The 14,068-nt window shown below is 40.1% G+C and overlaps 1 long non-coding RNA gene across 4 annotated transcripts in view; it reads left to right on the top strand.

The window, feature by feature from the left end:
• Positions 1-14,068, top strand: part of LOC117678153 (uncharacterized) — a 560,714-nt gene that overhangs the window by 305,314 nt on the left and 241,332 nt on the right. For 3 of the 4 annotated variants that reach the window (XR_015728567.1, XR_009620371.2, XR_009620370.2), the window contains exon 2: positions 256-362. This is a non-coding gene — a long non-coding RNA (uncharacterized LOC117678153). Of the gene's footprint in view, positions 1-30; positions 161-255; positions 363-14,068 lie in introns of those variants that run through there. The other variant, XR_015728566.1, reaches the window with a different exon arrangement.

Here is a 14,068-nt window from a genome sequence, read left to right as displayed (position 1 = left end):
GAATTTGCACACAAGGTGGGGATGTTAGCAACCAACTACGTTTTACCATTGTCACAACCTCACCGTAATTAACAAACACATTGTTTTCAGCTGGAGCTGCAAAGATAAATTTGGGAGCTCGGGCTACAGAGAGAGCTACGAATGAGGAAAGGTTGGGCAAGTAAGCCTGTAATAGAAACCTGAGCCTTAGCGTTAATTACAGAGCCTACAGGCCCGGAAAGGAAATAATAGCAATCTTTCTATCTTTTTTTTTAGGCTTTCTGGTGTCTGCAAAAAACAAAAAAACGTGCGGAGCAATCTTGGAAGATAAATCCACCATGTGACTCCTTAGACTCTTAGCAGCATGCGCTGTTCCAAATAAGGTAAGATGATTCACAGAGATGACTGTGCTATCGTTCTATTTCCCCCCCTTTTTTTTTCTTTCCCCCAGCAAAAATAGCATCCTCTCTGCCTTGTTAATGGGAAACAGAGTGTCTGCTTTTAAAGAAGCCTAGCCCAGCGTTAGAAAATAAAAGCTGGGAGAAAGGGTAATAAATAATGACAACAGATGTTTGTAAACTAAGCGGCTGCTATGTTCAGTGTTGCCATGTGTTGTCTTGTCTTGATGTGCTGTCAGCTTGCTCTCACCTGGGACTACTGATATCTTATCAAAACTCAAGCAGTTCCTTTTCACCCCCCTGGCAGATAATAGCGCCTTTCAATTTGTCATAGGAAGAGTCGAAAAGAACCGTGGCAGTGATTGGTCAGGTGACAACTTGATGGACAGCTTGACAGCCCTTAAAGCATCACGGGAAATGGCTGTCACCTGAATTTACCCCCCCTCCCTTTCCCCTCCCCTGTCGCTACCAGGGAGATAACCTTCAGTGTGACAGCAGGGAGAAAAATCTGAATATTTACAACCGGTTTGGTAAAAGTGTCAGACTTGCACAAGGTGGATTGCGGATGAGCTTATTTCAAAGCGGAGTAAAGGTGGCTTCAACTTGCAAATAATACCAGCTTTTCCTAGGGTTGTATATAGTAAGCATTAACAATGAGTCTGGAAATATAGTTGGGTGCGTGGGTTTATTTTTGTGTGCGTGTAATGTTTTCCCCCAACTTCTACTTTCAACGCAACCATCAGCTGCTACAGATACTATCCATGAAATATCTCGCACATTTATATAGCACCACTAACAAACCACTTTAACATGGAGCAAACTATTGTCTCTGTAGAAGGGCTCGAAAACAACAGGAAGAATTGTAAACTTTTATTTATAATGAAGTACAAGTGAGTATAAATAGGTTTGATGTGTCCTCGTGACCTATTTTTCCTTTCCATATTGAGGATTTATTCGCTTTATCTTGTATTGGAGGCATTTTTAAGCCATTCACCAGCACATTTTTTAAAAATGTAGTTTTCAGTCGTATGGAATAGAATAAATTCTTGAGTTTTTCTTCTCTTTATCCCTTCTCTGTAGTTAGAGCACCATCCTGCATTCCTTTTGGTTGATTATTAATTATTATTTTAGAGACTTATATGGCTACTGTAAATAACAAGGAATATACTTGAGATGTTATAATGCAAATACTAGCCATTTTAAGAAACACCACTTTTCATAGGAAATATTGGTTGACACATTTAAGAAAATTTCAGATCAAGATAAGGTCATTCCTGCTTTTGGTATTATTTTGATATATGTATTTTTACTATTACTCCATCCGGATTAATATTTCAGCAGGCCTCCACATATTATCACAGCCAACTTCTATATTCCCTAAAATATTTTAATAGGCAAAATACACTTTTCCACAGTCTCAAAACAGAGTTCACTTTCTGGAAATAGGCTGTAAAAATCTATAAACCTTGTCCCCAAACTTGTTTAGTCAAAATGCTTGATTAAAAACCATCAAACCATCAAACATAAATTGATTGAACCACCTTATGTCCTGCATTTAACATTGTCTCTCGAAGTCAGATATAATCGCTTTTATTTTGTCATACGTATATGCCTAAATTTCCTTTTTTTTCTCCCAACCAACTTTTGATGCTTTGCAAATGATTTACAGTCACAAACCTTACAAAAAATTTAATAAATCAAATAAAAACGGTCATTAACTAGAATGGACAACTCTAAACTGAAAAAGGAATAACAAAGGATCAAAGAGCCTTGGTAGTACAGTGGTCTAAAGCACCCTGTTTTTAAGACCAGCTGCCTGCAATTACTGCAGGTTCGAATCTCGCCAAGGCTCAAGGTTGACTCAGCCTTCCATCCTTTCTAAGGTAGGTAAATTGAGGACCCAGTTGTGGGGGCAAAAAGCTGACTTTGTATAAATATACAAAATGGATGAAGGCTATTGCTTAGCACATTGTAAGCCGCCCTGAGTCTCCGGAGAAGGGCGGCATATAAATAAAAAAATAAAAAAATAATTAATTAAAAAAAAGGTGATTGCAGGATTGCAGAGAAATATAGAGATATTCACAGCTTGAAATATAGTAATAACTTTGTTCCTACAGGTGGAACTTTGCATGCTTTTATTCCTGAATAATTATTCTCAGTCCAAAATAACTATTCTTGTACACAAATGAAGGTGAATATATATGTTGCAGGATCCAATCTGGTTCAGTTATGTATTCTTGTACAGTTGTAAGCAATACTGATTATAATCAATAACTGCAGCCTAGGTATAAAATAATGGAACATCTTCCATTGTACCGATTTTACTACCCTATCTCTGTGCGTATAGGGGAGTGAGCCTATTATTAACAAACCTTGTTTTCCCACACCTTCCCCTGGACACTCCGTGTTACCAAAATTTTGCCGCTGAAAAATGTGTATGATGAAGAGAGGATTTGTGTCTTGCCACTCTCCATCCCACCCCACGCTCAAAATTCCCCATGATATCTCAGCTCTGTGGAGGGGCTAGCAGATGGTGAATCTAGATGCAGATTTATTTATTTATTTTTATAAAAAAAAAGATGAGCACAGGGAGGTCTCTGCTTTGCTTTTCACAGCTTGTTGTGGATTGGACTATTGTTGTGGTCAGCTGTGAGTTTCAGAGACTGTGGGATGAGATACAAACAGATCTGCCGCTTCTGTCCAAAGAACCTCTTTGTTAAATTTTCTTCAACAAAGTAGTTGAAAGGTTTATTTACAATATGATCATGCTTACTTTCCAGGCTAAGTAAATTTGCTCTATATTTCTAAGCGTTCCCCTTTCAAGCAAGGAAACGGTTGCAACAAGAGATTCCCGAAAGGGATATCATTCTTGAGCCCAAAAATACATGAGAAAATATAATTTAAAAAAGGACTTCAGGTTTCCTAATGGCTGGATTGGAAAATATTGAGTAATCTTACCAAGAAAGAACTGTCATGTTGGTATGAAAGATTGGGGATTTTGTCTTTAAAATTGTATACTTTTTTTTTTTTTCAAAATAAAATATATATTTGAAAGGCAACTGAACTATCTTATTGGGCAACCTTTAGAGTGCATTCATACAATGGACAAGTTACTGAATGAAACAAATGTTAGGCTTCTCATAATATACTGAAACATAAACTAACCAAAGTGGCTGTTCTCAAGTAGTGTGCAAAATGATTTTAAAAAAAAACCTTACTATGTTGTACAAATGCCAACACTAGAATGTTGACTAACCTGATTGAGCATATAGTGAGAGCACGGCATAATAATAATAATAATAATAATAATAATAATAATAACAACAACAACAACAACAACAACAACAACAACAACAACAACTTTATTGTCATTGTACACAGTATACCCATACAACGAAATTCACTTAACACCCAAAGACCAGGTCCAACACACATAACAATCCCCAAACACACTCCCACCCACCACAAATTCCCCACCCCTAAGCCACCCAAACATCCACACAACAGACCAAGTAATGCTGTCCAACAGCTCACTGATGGTGGCCCTTTAGTTCATGGTTGAGTGCAATTATAGCTCTGGGATAAAAACTCAAAATTCAGATGTGTGGTCCAAGTTTTAATTGTTCTGTATCTTCTGCAGAAGGCAACAGTCCAAAAAGATTGTAAGCAGGATGGGAAGAGTCTCTGAGAATGTTGTGCAACTTCCTCAAACAGCGAGATGCGGAAATGTCATCCAGGGCTGATAGCTGGAGTCCGATGATATTCTGAGCAGTTTTAATGATTCTCTGTAAAGCTTTTTTGTCCGTTACAGAGCTGCTCCCATACCATGCAAGAATGCCGTATGTCAGGACACTCTCAATGGTGCTGCGATAGTAGGACAAAAGTAGATGCTGAGATAGATTTATCTTCCTGAGCATTCTCAGGAAGTACAGCCTCTTCTGTGCCTCTTGAATTAATTTGATTAATTAATATGTTAACTAAATGAATTCTACTTGACCTGATTTATTTGCACATTGTTTGCATATAACTTATTTGGAGCTTCCTGGGTTCACACATTGCTATAACGTAGCTTGCTTTTGAACCGTGGCATTGCTTTCGGTGCAATGTTTATAACTTAATGAGTCTAGTCACCTGGGATTTATTCAATAAAATGTGATTAAACATGGTTTAGCACTATGTATTAACTCTAAACCATATTCACACAACATTGTAATCAAGAATTAACCATACTTAAAGCAATGACTCAGAAATGTGCACCAAAAGACATAATGAAACATAGAATGTCATGGCTCCTCATTCCGTAGTGTTTTCTATTATTATCCCAAATATTTGTTTGTGTTTCTTTTTAAGATTCTTTAAATCCCACCTTTATTTTATTATTTTTATAAATAACTCAACGTGATGAACATACTCTTTCTTCCTATTTTCCCTGCAACAGCAATCCTGTGAGGTGAGTTGGGCAGAGAGAGAGCGGGATTAAACCAAAGTCACCCACCAGCTTTCATGTCTAAGGTGGGATTAGAGCTCACAGTCTCCTGATGATCGCATCCATTGCTTCTTTTTCTGCCTTCAGGTACTTTGGAGAATAGGTTGACCCAGTGGTGGGTTGCTACCAGTTCTCCCCGGTTCTTGCGAATGGGTAGTGGAAATTTTGAGTAGTTCGGAGAACCGGTAAATACCACCTCTGCCTGGCCCTGCCCCCAATCTATTCTCTGCCTCCCAAGTCCCAGCTGATCGGCTAGAAGGAAAAAATCAGGGCTCACTTGACAAAGAAGAGAGAGAGAGAAAAAAACAAGACGCCTTAGCTTTAAATTGAGAAGCCAAGAAGCCTCCCCACTGATTGGCTAGAACCGATCCTTGTAAACTGCTGGGTTGGTGGTAGATTGGCAATTGAGGCCAAGCTGCCTGAAAGCGGTTTCCGGTGCTCTCAGTGGTGACAGAGTGGCAAAAAACTGTTTAAACTCTTGCTGTGGCGCTTCAAAGGTACAGCTACAGCTGATCAGGGGTAAAAGGCAGTATGGTGGTAGACCAGAGCGCTCCAAAAACAATTAGGTAGACCGGAATGCTTCAAAAACAAATGGGTAGACCGGAATGCTAAAAAAACAAATAGGTAGACCGGAATGCTCCAAAAAACAAATAGGTACACCGGAACGCTCCAAAAACAAATAGGTAGACCGGAACACTCCAAAAACAAATGGGTAGACCGGAACACTCCAAAAACAAATAGGTAGACCGGTGTGCTCCAAAAACAAATAGGTAGACCGGAACACTCCAAAAAACAAATAGGTACACCGGAACGCTCCAAAAACAAATAAGTAGACCGGAATGCTCCAAAAAACAAATAGGTAGACCGGAACACTCCAAAAAACAAATAGGTAGACCGGAACACTCCAAAAAACAAATAGGTAGACCGGAACACTCCAAAAAACAAATAGGTAGACCGGAACACTCCAAAAAACAAATGGGTAGACCGGAACACTCCAAAAACAAATAGGTAGACCGGAACACTCCAAAAAACAAATGGGTAGACCGGAACACTCCAAAAACAAATAGGTAGACCGGTGTGCTCCAAAAACAAATAGGTAGACCGGAACACTCCAAAAACAAATAGGTAGACCGGTGTGCTCCAAAAACAAATAGGTAGACCGGAACACTCCAAAAAACAAATAGGTACACCGGAACGCTCCAAAAACAAATAGGTAGACCGGAATGCTCCAAAAAACAAATAGGTAGACCGGAACACTCCAAAAAACAAATAGGTAGACCGGAACACTCCAAAAAACAAATAGGTAGACCGGAACGCTCCAAAAAACAAATAGGTAGACCGGAACGCTCCAAAAACAAATAGGTAGACTGGAACGCTCCAAAAACAAATAGGTAGACCGGAACGCTCCAAAAACAAATGGGTAGACCGGAACGCTCCAAAAACAAATAGGTAGACCGGAACACTCCAAAAACAAATAGGTAGACCGGTATGCTCCAAAAACAAATAGGTAGACCGGTATGCTCCAAAAACAAATAGGTAGACCGGAACACTCCAAAAACAAATAGGTAGACCGGAACACTCCAAAAAACAAATGGGTAGACCGGAACACTCCAAAAAACAAATAGGTAGACCGGAACACTCCAAAAAACAAATAGGTAGACCGGAACGCTCCAAAAAACAAATAGGTAGACCGGAACGCTCCAAAAACAAATAGGTAGACCGGAACGCTCCAAAAACAAATAGGTAGACCGGAACGCTCCAAAAACAAATGGGTAGACCGGAACACTCCAAAAACAAATAGGTAGACCGGTGTGCTCCAAAAACAAATAGGTAGACCGGAACACTCCAAAAAACAAATGGGTAGACCGGAACACTCCAAAAACAAATAGGTAGACCGGTATGCTCCAAAAACAAATAGGTAGACCGGAACGCTCCAAAAACAAATAGGTAGACCGGAACACTCCAAAAACAAATAGGTAGACCGGAATGCTCCAAAAACAAATGGGTAGACTGGTACAGCTCTACAAGCAGTTAAAAGCCTGGTAGACCATGCCTCTGCTAAATCCTAAAGAATTGTTTGTCACATGACCACAAACCATGCCCACAAAATAAGCCACGCCCACAGAACCGGTAGTAAAATATTTAGAACCCACCCCTGGGTTGACCCCCTCTTCTACATGAAAGCCCCTCAGATATAGGAACACTGCTATCCTGTCACTCCAAGTTCTTCTTTGCATTAAACAAGACTTACGCAATTCCTGCAAGCGTTCTTCATATGTTTTAGCCTCCAGTCTCCTAATCATCTTTGTTATCTATCTGTTATGAATGTAAATTCCCCATGGCACAGCCAGGATGGCGAATCGTGGCTATGACTTCCTCTTTAATCATGATTTGGCCAGTACAGCAAACTTAACCAGACTATGGTTTATTATATAATCCACTTATACTTCTGTTGCCATTCCTGTCCTTGCCGATATTTTGCCTAAGAAAACTACCATGTTTTCCAGTCTAGGAAATAATTTCTATTCCATTGCCACAGCTGCCAAAAACAGATCATACATGAATGTCCACAGTAGCATAGCTTGGACAAAATTTGTCCAAATATTTGTTACCTTGTACCATGAATCTATCAATCTTTTACCATTATGTGTCTAACTATCTAGTAGTCGCTAGAAGTAAAAGAAAACCACTTGATGTCACATCAAGTCAATCAGCCATTAATATATGGGTTTGGGAATGACCTTCATTGTATCTTGCCAACTTTATCTGATTATCTGGGTGTAGAGTTTGTGCTGTATTGTAGTTGATTTGTTTCTTTTTGGCTTAGAATGATGAGCGAACTTGCCCATTATGATTTAGCATTTTGTACAAATCAAGCAATTAGGATTTGACAAACTGTGGTTTAGAGGAGCTTAGTGTTATATGTGAATAGAGCTACTGACTCAGAAAGAATTGAGTTCCTTCAAACATTCAAAACAAGTAACTTTGACAGGAACGTTTTTCTGACGCTTTTTGGAAAAGAAAATAATACTTTTCTGGTATAAAAGCTGGATTGTAATAATGGACGGTCAGCTGGAGAGATGATTGTTAACTTTCCCATTTTGATGTAATATCTGCTTAGTTACTTGTAGTGCGGCTCAGCACTGTTTTAATGAGTTGTTTAAGGAGATGTATCACAGTATGAAAAGCCATGGAGTATATCAGTCTCCCTTATTATTGATTTTTGCATTTTGTATCGCTATGAATGAGTTCTGCAGAAGATCTGCTTTAAATGCCTCTCCTCTCTGGCTAAATTGAAAACATTTAAACCCACAATGATGTAAAAATCTCATGAAATCTCATATTTAGGATCAGATAGTGTACACGTTTTCCAGTACAATTGAAAGTCATTTTAAAATGAGATGTTTGAGAACCATTTATTATTTTCATATAAGCAACCATGTTTGGCTATTTTTATTGTTTCTTTTTACCATTTTCAATTGATTGAGTGAATGACTGCTTGATGACTCCCTCAGGCACTTCCCCAAATACCTCTCCAGATGTCAGTTCGGAGGAGGATGACCCAGTCCCAGGCACATCTGGAGGGGAGTTGGTCAATGGCTTCAAGCACCCATCTGAGAGGGATTTAGCAGGACAGCCCTGAGGCTTCAGGTGGGGAAAGCACGCAGGTGCAGCCAGTCAGTGAGGAGGAAGAGGAACTGCCTTCTGTAACTGATCCAAGAACATGTAGGGCAGAGAAAAGGCAGGAGCAGAGAAGGTCAGCCAAATTACTCATGAGGAGGCAGCCTCTCCCTTGATGGGCTGCACCAGAAGCTGGCTATTTAGCGCAGCAGACAGATGGAAGCAATGCTGGGAATAACGTGTTCATTTCCTAGCTGTGTGTTTTCTGGTGGTTGTGATTCTTGCCTTGCTTTGGATCGACACCGCACCTTGACTTGAATCATGCCTTGTGAATTCTGGATTTTTCTTCGCTCGTGAGCCCTCTTATATGGTGGATTTAATTTTTAGTTTATTTTGACTGAGAAACTTTCAAGTGCCTTGTGGACTCATTGACGATTACTTTGTGGACTACTAGCATTGGTCTGCTTGTGGCTGGATTTAATTGGGACAGTTCCAGACCCGCGGTGGCGCAGTGGTTAGAGCAGTGGTGAAATGTAAAATTTGTTACTACCTGTTCTGTGGGCGTGGCTTGGTGGTGGTGGGGTAATGTGACTGAGTGGGCGTGGCCAAGTTTTTTTTTTTAACTTTTAAAAGTATTTTTTCTACAACCTCTTTGGCCAAAGAGGTTGCAGAAAAAAATGGTTTTAAAAGCCTCTGACAATCAGGCAACTCAGCTGGTATCTTCAGAGGCTTTTAAAAGCATTTTTTCTACAACTTCTTCGGCCGAAGAGGTTGTAGAAAAAATGCTTTTAAAAGCCTCTGACGATCCCTGCTGAGCCACACAATCATCAGAGCCTTTTTAAAAAAACTTTTAAAAGCATTTTTTCGTCTGAAGAGGTTGTAGAAAAATGCTTTTAAAAATAATTTTAAAAAGCCTCTGATGATCGCACGGCTCAGCTGGGCATGGGGTGGGGCAGGGATTTTTGCTACCGGTTCTCAAACCACCCGCCGCCATCGCTACTGGATCGGGCAATCCGGTCCGAACGGGGAGCATTTCACCCCTGGGTTAGAGTGAAATACTGCAGGCTACTTCTGCTGATCACCGGCTGCCAGCAGTTTGGCAGATCGAATCTCACCAGGCTCAAGGTTGACTCAGCCTTCCATCCTTCCGAGATGGGTAAAATGAGGACCCAGATTGTTGGGGGCAAATATGCTGACTCTGTAAACCACTTAGAGAGGGCTGTAAAGCACTGTGAAGCGGTATATAAATCTAAGTGCTATTGCTATAATATTAATAAACCCACTAAACCACAGTTGTGTGTGTGAGAGAGAGCGGGACAACGCAGACTGGTTGGTTGCAAATTGTGGTAAAGCAGAACAATTTTAATTCCCAGTTTTAGCTTGCTGGAAGAGATTAGGATTAGATGAAGATTCTCCTCTGATGTCAGAATTTTCTACCTCTGCAGTTGTTGTTTCCATCATTCATCAGCATCATGTTCAAGTCAGCATTCCCACAACAACTGAGAAATCAGCTGTGTGAGGCAGTGCCGGTAGTCCTATCACCACAATTGAGCCCAACATTTCTGTCACTAAGAAAGTCGGTTGTTAAGTGAGTTTTGTCCCATTTTACAATCTTTCTTCCCATAGTTGTTAAGTGAAACATTGCAATTGTTAAATCAGCAGCACGGCTGTTAGGTGAACCTGTCAGAGTATGAATATTCATGGACTGGACTAGATCAGCCAATGGGGACCAAATAGAGACATGGTAACAAGGTCAGCCAATGAACAGGCACGGTAACAGGCTCAGCCAATGAGGCTTATCTGGAAACAGAAACTTAAGTCTGAAGTCTGGGCGTGGCTTAGACAACTGAGTCTGTGCAGAAGCATAACTGCCCTGCATAGAGGAGGCTCTCTTTGTATTGACCCTGACTAGGTGGCTCAGTGGCTAAGACACTGACCTTATCGATCAGAAAGGTCGGCAGTTCGGCAGGTTCGAATCCCTAGTACAGGTCTCCTGCGTGAGCAGGGGGTTGGACTAGATGACCTCCAAGGTCCCTTCCAACTTTGTTACTGTTACCTATATTAAGCTCTGAGCTCTGAAGTTGCAAACAAATGTGAACTTGTCTGCTGATTTGAGCTGAAATGAAACTGTTCTCTGCTGTTGGTATTGTATATATATATTCTTGTATATAATGAAGTTTCTTATTTAAATCAATCCTGCTGAATCAGTTTACCTGTGTGAGTTTTCTCGATTTAATTTCTACTGCGAACTCTGATAGAACCTGGCTTCCCCATTGACTTTGCTTGCCAGAAAGTCGCAAAAATGATCACATCACACACACACACACACACCGGGACACTGCAACCATCACAAATACGAATCATTTGCCAAGCGTCCGAATTTTGATCACGTGACCATGGAGATGCTATAACAGTCAGGTGAAAAATTGTCATAATTCACTTTTTTCAGTGCCGCCGTAACTTTGAACTAAACGGTTGTAAGTCAAGGACTACCTGTAACAAGTTTTATGAACATGAAAGTGATGGGAAGGAACAAATCTAGAGAGTACAGAAAATGGGATTGGTCCATTTGGAGACCCAGAAATGAATGAGAATGGTGAGTTTTGGCGAGGGGAAAAGTGGTACACTTGGTTGAAAGATAGAAAAGAGAAAAAAGATTAGGAAGTAATTGGAGTGACCTAATATAGGGATAGGAACACAAACCACCAATGCAGGTTAACATTGAATTACAAAGATAGATATAAGAGAATAGACCAAAACAAGGAGGAGTCAAAAGCACAAATAAGAACATAGATGACAGTTGCGACAACTTTGATAAAATGTATATTGAATTTTTGTTTACATGTTCTGTATGTTTGGTTGTTACTTGTTTTGTTTTGTTTGTATTTTTAAATAAATAAAATTTATTAAAAAAAATAAAAAAGAAAATGTTTTGATTCAAACCTGTGGGTAAAAAATATCTCTATGCATGCATCCACTTGCAAAAGGAATATGGAAATGAAAGCATACTTACGGAAAAAAAGAATACAAGGATGATGAGAAGTTCTGAATGTCAAAAAAAAATTTTTTTTTTCAAGTGTCAAGAATGAATAATGGGATGTGGACATGGAAGAAAAAGAAAGTGAAAGAAACAATAGTAAAACTGGAATGACAGCAAAAAGAAAAAAGAAAGGGTGATTCGCAGATTAATCTCCGAACATAAATAAAAGAGAATGTAATGGTATGTTTGCAGTTGCTTTGATATAGGGAAGTGAGAACTAACCAGGTCAGGAGACATATAAAAATGAGTTGATTGCCATGGTAATGGAGTTGTTAAAAAGTGTGCATGGTAAAAAAAAAGAGATAGGGCAAGAGTGAATGGGTGCTGGAATGAATGAATGAATGAATGAATGAATGAATGAATGAATGAATGAATACATAAGTGGTATAAAAGTGGAATGGTGTGGGAGTAGGAATGGATTTCCAGAGAGAAAAATTGCAGACTACAGGAACCAGGAGCACTACTCAGATGACCCAATGACCTCCAAGTGCTTCAACGACCTTCTAAAAGGATGCAAATGACCATTGCAAGGAATATAAATCCTTCCATTCCCCACTTTCCTGTCAGAGCTGAAGAAGCTCCTTGGATGAGAAGCAAAACGTCTTCAAAGAAAAAAACAAGAAAGTCCAGTTGCCTCCTGAAAAAGCACCTTTGGAGTAACCATGACCTGAATGACTGAGAATCTCTACAGACATTTAGCTATACAATTTGGGACAAACACCCTTTGAATGGTGTAGGAGTAGGAATGGATTTCCAGAGGAAAAAAATTGTAAGCTACAGGAACCAGAAGCACTACTCAGGTGACCTTGAAACCTCCAAGTGCTTCAATGACCCACTAAAAGGATGCAAATGACCAGCCGTCTGCAAGGAATATAAATCCTTCCATTCCCCACTATCCTGTCAGAGCTGAAGAAGCTTCTTGGTTGAGAAACAAAATGTCTTCAAAGAAAAAACAAGGAAGTCCGATTACCTCCTGAAAAAGCAGCTTTGGGACAACCATGACCTGGATGACTGAGAATCTCAACAGACTAGTATAAAAGAAATGTTTTGATTCTATAAAATAGGGTTGGGCAACTATGGCTGGTTTACAACCTGTGGACTTCAACTCCCACAATTCCTGAGCCAGCCAGGAATGCTGGGAGTTGAATTCCTGAGCCAGAATGCTGAATGCTGGCTCAGGAATTCTGGGAGTTGAAGTTCACTGGTCGTAAAGAGCCCATCACTGGCCCACCACTGCTATAGACAGAATGAGTGAACATCGAATCACAAAACAAATAGATGAAAAAAGATTAAATGTGCTAAGAGGAAGGAGAACATTGAGAAAACTCTCAATGTGGTTGGATGTTGTGAATGAGATCCTCAAAAGATAGTAATAAGGAAGGTAAGCAGTGGTGGGATTCAAATAATTTAACAACTGGTTCTTTGCCCTAATGACCAGCTGGATAACGTGGCTTGGTGGTCATGTGACCATGTGGGCGTGGCCAACTCAACGTCACTCACGTTGATGGGCGCCTTGCATTAGCTGTTACAATGTAACAAGGGTTAACCATAGAGGCAGTTTCTGTAAGCAGGGCAATAAAGATTAGGCTAGAAACAATACCAGAATGTTTCCTTCCTGCCGTCCTTACAGGATTAGCCCTGTAAAATGGGAAAAAACAAAATAAGATTTCTTCCAACAACTGGTTCTCAAATTGCTTAGAAAGTTAACAACCGGTCCTCCCAAATAGGTGCGAACTGGCTGAATCCCACCACTGAAGGTAAGATATAATCCAGTGTGTAGGTGTGGCAGATACATTGAGATGAAGGTATGGAGAATATAGTGAGTTATGTTGGTGTAAAATAGATTCACCTACATTTCTGTTTCTTTTTCTTATCTCAGGCCTTGAGCTTCATTTTTCTCTTTCTCTAGCCTTTGCTTATTTTGAAAAAAAAATTATGGTCAATTTATATGTATATGAATGCTAGTCCGGTTTAGCAGTTAAGGAGCCAGATTAGTTCTGCCTCCGGTGCATAAAGCAACTGGATAACCATGGGCTGGTCCTCTCTTTCAGCCCTAAGAAAAAGAAAACAAGGGGAAGCAATTTTTCAACTGTGGCTTGGAAAACCTCATGGATCTGTCTGTGTGGTTGCCATTAGTCACATCTTTGGAGGTTGTGAGGAGAGGAGTAGAGTGGACTGAAGTGGAGTGGATGAGAGGAGAGGGAGAAAGAAAAAGAAAGGAAGGGAAGGAAGGAAGGAAGGAAAGAAAAGGAAAGGAAAGGAAAGGAAAAGGAAAGGAAAGGAAAGGAAAGGAAAGGAAAGGAAAGGAAAGGAAAGGAAAGGAAAGGAAAGGAAAGGAAAGGAAAGGAAAGGAAGAAATGTAGAGGCAGAGGTAGATCTTTGAGATTTCATGGTTTCCTTTGCTCTTATGGTTACTTTAGAGCAGTGATGGAGAACCTTTCTGGCACTGAGTACCGAAAAGGGAGCGCGCACACATGCTTGTCTGGGTTGTAACCCGGAAGAGTTGCCCAGGATGCATGTGCCAGTAGTGGGTTTCAATTTAGT

This window comes from Pantherophis guttatus, chromosome 6 (assembly GCF_059756535.1).
Source record: "Pantherophis guttatus breed Tessera chromosome 6, ASM5975653v1, whole genome shotgun sequence".
Taxonomy (NCBI): Eukaryota; Metazoa; Chordata; class Lepidosauria; order Squamata; family Colubridae; genus Pantherophis; species Pantherophis guttatus.
This window is presented reverse-complemented; position numbering and strand designations above follow the sequence as displayed.